Source organism: Pipistrellus kuhlii, unplaced genomic scaffold, assembly GCF_014108245.1.
Source record: "Pipistrellus kuhlii isolate mPipKuh1 unplaced genomic scaffold, mPipKuh1.p scaffold_m20_p_7, whole genome shotgun sequence".
NCBI lineage: Eukaryota > Metazoa > Chordata > Mammalia > Chiroptera > Vespertilionidae > Pipistrellus > Pipistrellus kuhlii.
Window position 1 is genome coordinate 38,025,647 of NW_023425573.1, and position 11,683 is coordinate 38,037,329.

Below are 11,683 nucleotides of genomic sequence, written 5' to 3' on the forward strand. Positions count from 1 at the left end.
CAGATTACAGCTGCACTGTGCAGGTCAGGGAGAGCAGGGTGTCTGAGGCAGACTGGGAGGGAGCAAGTGGCTCTGCAGGGACTCAAGGATTGGCTAGCAACACATTCAAAGTCCTGCTTTAAGAAGAAAAAAAAGAAATTTCATAGAGAGAATTAAAATTGTGTTTGTCCCAGAGGGTGGACAGTTTGAGGACCCTGATTTTTCCCCCAGGGAAGGATTAAATCTCCCTAAATATCCAGGCCGAGAGCATTGTCCTGGTGTCTTCCTCAGGCACAGCCAGGCTCAGTGTGAAAATCCCAGAGGGAGATGTGTTGCAGGTCCAGGACAATTAAGGGGAGTTTTAGAGGCCACTGTGGGGTGGTTTGGAAAGCTCGGATTCTGTCCAATGTCTGTTTCATTCATTTTAAGCTTTGGTACTTGAATAACAGAAATGTTGAGTGGCCAAGATGTAAGATGAAATAAGCTATTTACCTCAGCAAATGAAAAGCCAACATGGGAGTTTCCACCGTTATTCAAAGGCAATTGTAGGATAAACTAGGTGATTCAGTATTCACTGGGAAACAAGAGCTGCTCATGTCAAGCCTGTTGAGTAGTGAGGAATACCAGCTCCTCTGGCCTCAGACAGCAATGCTGCAGCTGTCAGCTTCCTCGGGGGTGTGGGTGTAGCTCTGCAGGGTGTTTTCACTGTAGTGTAGACAGTCCAGGAGGAAGCATCGCCTCAGGCATTCTCTAGAGGTGAGAGGCCTTCAGGAGCGGTGGCTTCTGCCTGATCCTGAAACTCAAGGCTCTGTCTTCTGGAGCCTCTAGTTCCCTAAGGAGAAGAAAATCCAGGAAACCCACAAGAGGCCTGCGCTGGTTCTGAGCTCGTCCAATTTCAACAAAGAAAGAATGAAGCACTCTGGGAACTTCATTTCTCTATAAGATAACTCTATATGAGACCTTTTCATGGCAAACTCTCAACCATAAGTAGAAACTCATGGTGACTCTGGAACTCTGCAATCCCTCTGGAGTGCCCTAAAGATGGGCCCACTGGATTTGCCCTGATGGAACCCACTCTGGAGTATTTTGGAGGACATGACCTTAAATGCCCACGAGACTGGTCTTGCTCATTGGAAACTATTCACCACCTGCCCACCTGTAAGTGAGTCAGTGGAGATTTGTGTGGAATCTGCCGGGCATTGCTCAAGCACCTTCCATCAGCCAAGTACTCACCTTATTCCAACGTCAACTTCTTATTTCTGGCCTGGGTTCAATGTGTCTGGGCCTTCCTTAGCGCACAGTTACTAACTTTATTTGCAATTGATCATATTTGAGAATGCCAGGTAGCATCTTATGGTGATGAAATGAATATAGATTCAGATGCCTGAATCTTGAGTCTACCACATATCAACTGGGTGACATAGGGCCAGTTTCTTCACCTCTCTCTGCCTGGGCATCTTTCTCTATAAAAGAGGATGTAATAGTACCTACATCCTAAGGTTGATTTAAGAATGTAAATGAGACCATCTATGTCACTTTTTCATTTGGAGTGTACATGAAGAGGAAGTAAAGCATAACTAAAATGTTTAAAACAAGAGGAAGATATTCCTGGTAGTAAGAACTAGCACTGGCTTGGATTACTAAAAGGAGGCATGGAATTAACTTAATAGAATTCTTCTCTTGAGATGATTTAGGTGTTCTTACTTGATGATAGTCAATGGAGTAAACATCTCTCACCACCCCGTCTGGATTCTCATTCAACTGCAGACTCAGAGGCTGGATTTGGGAGGAGGGGGGCGGTTAAAGACTCCTCCAAGCCCTACTAACTTGGCAATGGGAAGCCAGAAATTCTAAGAGTTAATCTCGAAAATGTGCTGCTCAACTGTTGGCTAAAGGGTAGGTACAAGAAGACAGCTTGAGAGCCGCACTCCTCTTCTGCTCCATCCTTATGTTTCTGTTGCACAAATGCAGCAAAATGAGTGGCAATATTTTCATTGAAAATATGCCTCATGCAAATCAGTTTGGTAAATATGGAATTTAGCCTTTATAAAAGAGCACCTGTTCCCCTCCCTCCCATTCCTCCATTTAATTTTCGCATTCAGATGTGCTCTGCTTTTGCGTAAGCCTCATCCCATACACTTACAAGAACAGACTTGCTGGTTTTGAAGCCAGCCAAACACATACCCCTATTTTCCAAGGGGGAAAAAAAATCTGCTCTAAAAATGAGAGGCACCTGCATGTTGCTTTTCGAGTGGGCCTGAAGAATGCTTCCACGGGAGTGAAAGATAGTGACATTTTTAAAACATGAGAGCTATTCAGAGTTGATACGGACCCTCTCTGGGTGAAGAGAGGCCAAGGGGCAGATCTGATGTTGGTCCCTGTCTGCCCATGGCCTCAGAGTGGACAGCAGCCCCAGTCCCTCCCAGCTGTGGTGGCGCCTGGGTTAACTGCTCTTCTCCACCGAGGGGCTGGGGCTGAGCTGAGCCCTGGTTTGGTCTGGGTGGTTTCCTTTTTCCCCTCACCATCAGAGGGATGTTTTAAAACCACAAACAGAACCTGGGGAGAGGAGGCCCAATTTGACACCTTTGAACCTGGATGGCCACGTTACAGATGGAGATTTAGAGGGATTGTTGGGTGGGGATGGCAACCCAGGAGCGCCTTTCAGAGCCTTTCAGAGCAGGACACAGAACCGCTGTTTCCTGAAATGGTGTGTTTTTTGTGTGTGAGACCTGTCAATAGAAATATCAAACTGTGAATATACAATTGAACTTTATTATCGCTTTTGATTTTGTAACTACATAGGTCTGACAGACAGAAGCCAGTTTGAAAGGGCCCTCACAATCGCCGGCGTGTCCCTTGTATGAATCCCCCGGCTGGGCGTTTTTCTGTCGGTCGGCATCTTCAGGTAGGGGCCGCGCAGGTGCCTCCCACTGACTCTGGAGATGCGTTTTAATTAAGGAACATGAAATCGCCGCTTTCCGTCCCCGAGTGGAGGTGCCCGGGTTCTGAAATGCCGCTCCGGAGATGGCATTGTGGGGCTCCATATTTACTCTGCACAACTCTCGTTTCAAAGATTCTTACTTTGTGAGCCAAAAGGCCCTTTCTTTTCTTGCGTTCTTTTATTTTTCTTTTCTGCTTATCCCTGAAATGAACTAACCCCTGAAATTCAAGAGTCAAGCTGTGCGCTTTCTGCCTCTGATGCTGTTAGAAAGCTGGAAGGTGGGAGCTGGTCTTCAAACGTTTGGCCTCAAAACGAACTTCTCGCCTGAAGGAGGGATTCGGAGAGTTGGGGCGAAGGCCTCCGCCACCCGCAGTATCAGGAGTCAAACCAAAGGGCCATGTTCTGCCTGGCTTTTTTGTTGCTTAAAGTACCAGGAAGTGTGGCTTAACGTTAGTTGTCTAATCCTTTCCTCCCAAAGCCTACGTCTTCCTGGAAGAGAATCTTGCAGGCTCTTTGTGAATCAAGTAGCTACTAAGGATGCTTTCAATTGAAACCATTTAAGTGGAAGTTGCTGGAAGTAACACAGATTGGTAAAGTGTTATTTATATGTTTACATAAATACTTTATAGGGTAGCATGGATTGGTGAAGTACACTAACTAAGGGTAACAAAAACCAAGGCCAAAGTAATTATGTGATCTGAGACTGGGCATTTGATCTACTTTGCATCAATACCCTAAGAGGCCATACAAAATAATCTACCTAGTATTTAAAAAATATATTTTATTGATATTTTACAGAGAGGAAAGGAGAGAGATAGAGAGCTAGAAACATCGATGAGAGAGAAACATCGACCAGCTGCCTCTTGCACACCCCCTACCGGGGATGTGCCCGCAACCAATGTATATGCCCTTGACCAGAATCAAACCTGGGACCTCTCAGTCCACAGACCGACTCTCTACCACTGAGCCAAACCGGTTTCAGCTACCTAGTATTCTTATGGTTTGAAGATTCTAGGACTACAGCAACTGCAATGAGGTGTTGAGGAATTAATGGAGACACAGAGAAGGTATAAAAGATAGCCACTGACAGGGATGCACCCAAAACAATGACAAGGATGTACTGTGGAAAGGAGAGGAGAGGAGAGGGGAGGAGAGGAGAGGAGAGGAGAGGAGAAGAGAGGAGAGGGGAGGAGAGGAGAGGAGAGGGGAGGGGAGGGGAGAGGAGAGGAGAGGAGAGGAGAGGAGAGGAGTAGGATTGAGACAAAGGCAATTTGAGCTGTAATTATTTCTTTTTTCTTTTTTTTTAATTCATAAGGAGACTGAACTCTTATATTTATTGTACAGCTAAAAATTTATTTTAAATCCAGAACACCCAAAAGTAAATTAAGTGAGTATGGACCAAAATGCTGTTCCCTTCCCCCACCCAGCAAATTGCAAAGCAATGAGCACAGCATGGTATTATTTATATAAAATGTGCTGACACAGCTAATACATATACATATTATACAGCCATGTAAGTGTACAGAAAAAGGTTTGGAAGTACATACACCACGCTGATAGCAGTGGTTACTTTAGGGAATGGGAAATGTGTGTTGGATAATGATGACTGATGATCATTTCAGACTTGTCTGCAATGCTTTGAGTTTTTATAGGGTGAATATATTCATATATTTATTATCTAATGTAATCAAATAACTTATGCATATGAGATTTTAGTCAAAGTGTGTGTGTGTGAATGTCTGCATGCATGGCCTTGCACCCCCACACAGGCGCGCGCGCGCACACACACACACACACACACACACACACACACGTTTGTCCAAAATAAGAATCTTTAATATAACTGAAGAAGTTTCAAAGTGGGTGAAACATTGCAACTTTGCAACTTTTCAAGTTTTTACCTCAGAGACATAGGCCTGAGTGCCTTACCCAATTTGGCATTTCTCTCTCCCACTCTACTCACCCCAACTCTTAAGGAGCACCCCTCCCACATCCCTGCTCTAAGCATGCCCCAGAGAACCCAGTCACATGCCTCCCCTGAGTCCCCTGGAGACTGGCTCACAGCCACTGCCTCAGAATCCCTAGGCAAGGCCACCTGACATCCATACTGGGGATCAGCACTCTAGAGGGTGCTTGTGCTGAGTAGTATCAGCAAACACTGCTCAGAAGACACATTTCTCTCTCACGAGGGATGAACTAAAAATGGCTTAGACTTTCCTACTCTTATAGACCCAGAAAAGAAAGCAATTTGATATTATGCATCAAGCACCTTTAAAAAGCTCAGAGCCTTTTATCCAGTAATGCCCCTTCCAGGCCTCCTCATGAAAAGGTTCAGAAACGAAGGTAAAAGGTTTATGTATAGATATTCATCATGCAGTTATTTATGATTGAGTATGAAAATGGTTAAACGGAGTGTGATTCTTTCCTATAGTGGTACTGTATCGCCATCCAAAAAAGGAAGGGAATTTTTAAGGGCATGGTTATGCTTATGGCTACGTATTAAAGAAATAATCAGGAATCAAAACTGTGTCATTAACATAATCTTTTCTACAACCAACAAAAGGCAGAGGAAAAAAGGCTGAAAGAATATAGGGGAAGGAAAAGATTAGCAAAAAGAGAGTTCATGAGAAGATAGCTACCTGAGAAACAGAGTTCGTTGACATACATCAGCCCGCCGCCCTTGGCATTCTGTCCTATCAGTACCAGTAATAAGAAAAACTGAGCAATTTGGTTGACGATGTGGGAGGCAGAATATCACGCAGCTGCTTTACCCACAGCTGTATGGCTTTGCAGTGTTGACAATTTGGGAGCGGGGAGAGAAGGGGGGAGGGAGAGGGGGAGAGAGAGAAATACAAAATAAAACCTTGTCTTGGGCTGGGAAGGAGGCAGCTGGGATGTGACCCACACAAGGAGCCTTGGTTTGATTAGTAGAAGTTACTGATCTGACTTGTATTCCAGACCTATAATTTCTATCTTTTAATGAAGTTTCCATTATTTGGAGTTTTTCTCCTCCCCAGGGCTCCTAGGTTTTTAAACCAATATTTATTTCTATATGTTTTGTTTTATGCTTTGAAAAATCTCCATAAACAAAATCACTATAATATACATTTTCCTTTGAAGATTCCAAGGGCCCCACCCACCCTCTCTCACCACCCCCAACTGTCAAGTACTCTTTGGATTATTAAAAATCTAAACTGGTATACATAGGAAAAGTGATTAAGTCATTACTTTGTGAGCTTCAGCTGGGGAGACAATCTGCCTAACTGATACCATGTTGGGCGTTCTTCTCAATAGCTGTTCTCTTTTTCTTTTTCATGGCCAAAAATATATGAATGACGGCCCCTCTCTCCCTTTCCCTTTGGCCAAAATCATCTTGTTGCCGCCACTTAGGTCAGATGTCAAGTAATTAAGAGAATGATATTAACACATCAATTCTGAGAATTCTGTCTCCTGAAAGCATCTATTTTGGAACTCTTGCAGGTGGCTGGCTGCAGCTCACAAAGCCTGTCAGATGTACTGGATGCTAAAAGGTTCAAGGGCTGCTTGTATTTTTCAAATGTTATCTAAGGAATCTTTTCACAAATCCCTGCTATTGTTCAGCGTAATTTTTGTGGCTCTTAGGGACTCAAATGCAACTGAAGAGTTTTAAAGAAACCAAAATATGACAAAGGAAATAATAGCCCTTTATTATAAAGCATTCTCTTCTTTTTTTTCCTTGCTCTTGCTCCTCCACCTTCCAGCCACTGCCCCAGGCTGGCTGATGCAACTTGTGTCTGAGAATGCTGGAAATGTTAGGGTTGGACAGCGCTGGTTTTATAGACTCTCTGAACCACTGTGCATATATTCGATTTCCATACATCTGGGGGCTTTTATTTGATTTGATTTTTTTTTTTTTTTTTTTTTTTTTTTTTTTTAGAACATGAGGGCATTGAAAAGCAACGTGGGGCTACTGGGTCAGGCTCATTTGATTGGCTTAATTCCAACTTGCTAGTAATTATAACCTCCATAGAGTGACATGCTCAGTGACTATGATAGCGCTCTCTGTTTGGCTAAGAAGGAAAACTACCTTAAATAATTTCAGTCTTTGAGATTATTTTTGAATTTCCAAAAGCAAATAGAAATACATCTATGTTTTCCATTTTATTCAATACTTTGTAGTTTTCCTCTTCTTAATCTTTAAGACCCTTCTCATTACCTTAAAAATATTTTTCAGAGTTTCTATTCCATTTTTTTGTTCACTCTGTATGGAATTATAATGATGGCAATGGTGGATATTTATTAAGTAATTATGATATTCAGGGCATGGAACTAAGCACTTTATACATATTAATTCATTTAAAACTCACAACAGCCCTATGAGGTCAGCACTGCTATTATTTCCACTTTCCAGATGAGGACATTTGCCCAGTGATCATGGCTAATAAGTGGCAAAACCAGGTTCAGGACCCAAGGTTTCAACTCTTGACACCATGCTCTTTACTATAATGAATCATAATATATATTTGCCACCCTTGGAGATACGGATCTGTTTCCATCCCTGCACAAAAAGCAAGTCATCTGCATAAAAAATAAAGGGGAATTTCCTGCCAATATTGATTTATAAGATTTGACACAACAAACACACAAAACCATTTATATATTTTAATTTTACAGTAGCCAAAATAGCATAACATTTCTGTGCTTGGTGTGAAGTGTTTTTTCATTGCTTTATTTATTTAGTTCTTTAGAATTCCTTGATTTGACTTGCCTCTAAACCTTCACTTATTTCACAGTGAAAAGAGACAAGGAGCACTCATTAGTAAATACAACCTAAAAATAGCAGATTTTTAAGATCTTTGTGGTAAAAAGGCAATTCTACCAGCACCTGAAGCTCATCTATGAAGTTTGTTCTAGAGAGAACGAGTCCAGGAAACCAAAACACAGTGTTTTTCTTCCAATATTCCTTACTACCGTGTTTCCCCGAAAATAAGACATCCTTCGAAAATAAGACCTAGAGCATGGAAAGATAAGACATTCCCTGAAAATAAGACCTAGCACAACTTTGGGAGAAAAAAATTAATATAAGACACTGTCTTATTTTCGTGGAAACAGGGTACCACTACCACCACCAGTCATGATTTGAGAAGAAAAGATTATCAGTAGAGAGAAAAAATGGGGACTCTCTCCAGTCTTAGCAACTGGAATATCACAGTCAGGAGGTGAGTAAAACCCAAACTAGTAACAGGCCAGCCTTGGAGGCTGGTGGAGATGCGGGTTTGATATTAAAACTTGCTTTAAAAACTAAAAAATGGAGTTTGGACCAGTCAGGTAAGCTAGGAAGCAGGACAAGAAGTCAATGAAGTCAATGCAAAACAGGAGTTAATGCAAGAAAGAGAGTTTGTGAACAAGTCCAAGGATAAAGGCTGCAAGGGGTGGACAGTGAGCTATGACTCTCCATCAACCCATGCAGACCGCAGTACCTGCAGTGGTTCCTTTTCTGGAGGCGCCATGGTAGTTCTCTTCCTGGTGTCCCCTTCTAACCATGAAGCTCAACATGCTCATCCTGCTGGATGCTCCAGTTCCTATTTGTTTAAAAAGAAAGACATGTTTGGGACTATAAAAAACATAAATAGAACAAATCAAACTCCTGCCAATCTATTTTTTCAATGAGAAGAACAACTAGAAAAGGATAATCAAAGCGGAGAGCTTCTTTTTTTTTTTTTTTTTTTTTTATAAATGTCTGTGTTTAGGGTTTGCAAAGACTCTAAAGATGGTCATTCTGTCAGCTCTGAGTAACCAACTCAGAAGGGGAAAGACATGGTTATGGAAATGCAAGAAAGAGGCAGATAAATTAGGGAGCCATTCCCATTTAGGAATTTATGACCCCAGTGTAAAACCAGATCTAAGAACTAAAACAACTAGGGCTCCTGGGTGAGACTGGAGACAGCACATGTCGCCTGGAACGTTCTGTATAGTCCCAGAACAACAATGAGTGCCTTGGCGGGTCCAATTCAACCTCTGACAGAGCTCCTTTGTACCTCCAGACTGTCTCCTTCTTTTTTGGACCCTATACGTAATCATTATTATTTGGCCAATTACACAAATTATCCTCCAGACCTGTTTTTCCATAGCACATCAGAAGAATGATCTCTAAAGTTCATTATTTTGTTTCCCATAGAGACCAACAGAATCCTTAATGCTGCTGATATTTGACCAGAATCACTACAATCACCTCACTTCCAGTGGAAATTAGAGTTAATGGTCTCTATTCTCCCCAGAGGTAAAAAAAAAAAGCATCATTATAAGCATAAATACCTTTGCATAAGATGTTGCTTATATGTTTAAATTTAGAGGCAAGGTTCATGATTTTGCATTATTTGGTCCTAGAGAACTACACAAATTACAGACAAAATGTCACCAACTGAACTTGGGTTATGACTGGATAGAGCACAAAATTTCCAAACTTTCGGTGCACACTCCTACCAATTATGCCTTTTATCTTAACGAAGTCATTATTAAAGCAGCAGCATAGATGTTTCTGTCTCATTTCAATGGCATAATAGGCTATACAAACATTTATATTCATTGTGACACATTTCAATATTAGGCTTTCAGAAATGGACCAGTCTCCTTAGAGGACTTATAATTTAACCTCCCTCCCCCATTAAGTGAAAGAAACAGAAGCTTGGAAAGGGTAGGTGGCTTATCTAAGGTTTAGCAAGAAAGCTAGGACTGGGTAGAGATCAGGTTTCCTCTTACATTAAACTCAAAGTCTTGGTTTCCCCATGTCTGATATAAAAAAGCTGGGCAAGGTAATCCTGGAGCAATCCCTCCGAGCTCTGAACTATGCTGATTTCCCTAGACCTGAGCAAGCCTTAATGCCAGCATCAGGTGCTGCCCCTGCTTCCATTCAGCTCTGACTTGGGGAGACATAGCAGCCATTAGAGCTTTAACCTTGCAGCCTAGGCAGGTCATTCACAACTCTTCAAATCCCTCTCCCTTGTCATTTGGGGCATTGGGTAAAGATCTTTGAATCCCTACCCCATTAATTCTATCAAGTTCCCTTCTGTTCAAATATTTTTTTTCTCTTGGTCAGAGGGACTTGCCTTTTGGACCAGGGTCTGTGTTTACTTCCTTCTGAACCCAGCTCAGAGTGCCCTGGCATGCCACTCTGTCCCCAAAATACCGGTGCTCATGTGCCTTCCAACCTAATTGAGCCTTTGAGGGATGCTGGGGTCAGAGATGCTGCAAAATTTGCAGGTCCCAGTGCAAAATGATAATGCAGGGCTTCCTGTTCATCATTTGCGGGACCTAGTTCAAAATGAAAGTATAGTTCCAGACATTAAATTAAAATTGTGGTGTGTTCTTTTTTTTACTGTGCATTTTTATATCATGCAATTCTACTTTTAAATGCAAATATAATTTGGCTGTGGAATCACTGAAATGATACAATTTATATTTCCTAGTTTGTACATGCATATGTATTTTGTTCTTGCCAGAATAGTGGAAATGCTGCACAAAACTACTTCAGGTCTTTTACTGTGCTTCCTGCTTGATACACGCATTTTCTACCAACACTTTCTGTCTTCAGCTTACTGCTGAGTAAGGAAGGACTTCAAGAAGAAGGAATTATGGGTTTCCCTGTCTTCCTCTTTCCTTCAATGTCATCATTTCAGCATAACACAGGTAAGTAACATGGATAAGAAAGAATGGGATAGTGTTCTTAGAACACCATTTCCTTCTTTCCCTGGTTCAAATAGAAAGTGTGGCCTCTTGTGGATGTCAGCACCTCCATTAACTCAGTCATAGATGTAACACTCTTACCTTGTATTCTCCTCAGATTCTCGCAGAACTCCTAAGCACAGCACTGTGGGTTCATGAAAATTCTGGGCTAATGGAACTTGGTGAATACCTTCGAGGAACAATGGATGTGCATATTGTGACTAACACACACGACCCATTGTCCCATGGACTTCATGTTCAAAACACAAGGTCAGAGATAAAACTTAAGAACTTCAAAGTGACAACAGCAGAGCATTAAACTAAGCGTGAGGCCTTTCTGAGTGGGGATCCTATTCAACCGCACAGGTGACACATTTGTGAGGCTGGCCCTGTCTGGGTGCATGCTATTGTGCAACTAGAAAATTAATCATTGTATCCTGAAATGAAGAGATCTATGCTACATGACTAGAAGGGGAATAGACAAAGACTCTATAGTATAAGAATAGCAAGAATCCTACTCATCTAGAGGGACAGGATTCCTGGCCACTGCTCCTGAGCTTCAGTGCTGGGCTGGGTCTGACCAGTGCCCCAGGACACTTGCTTGGTGCCCTCCCAGATGTCTTTGCCTGGTCAATGAGCACCAGCACATTCTACACCATGTAACCAGCCTAGAAAGTATTCCACTAGACTTAGACAGCTAGCGGACTCAGTACCCCTCCTCTGTACTTTCCTCCTCTCCCCCACCTTCTTATTTTCTGAAGTAAGTCCATGTTCTGTTATTCCTTTCCACATTAATAGAATAGAGATCACTAGCTTACAGGAAAGACTTTGACCTTAGACATAAAAAGTCCTATTTTCCTTTTTTATAGTTGGGGAAGGAGAGGGGAAGACAGTGGGAAATACTTTCATTCCTCCTCATGAGTTTATACTCCAAAGGCTGAGCAGGGAAGGTAGGTACCTTCTAGTGTCTTCTGGCAAAAAAGGCAAGAAATAATCACAAATTACCCCATCCATAAATGTTTGCTGATCACCCAGCTATATGTTAGATCAAAGGTAAGAAGG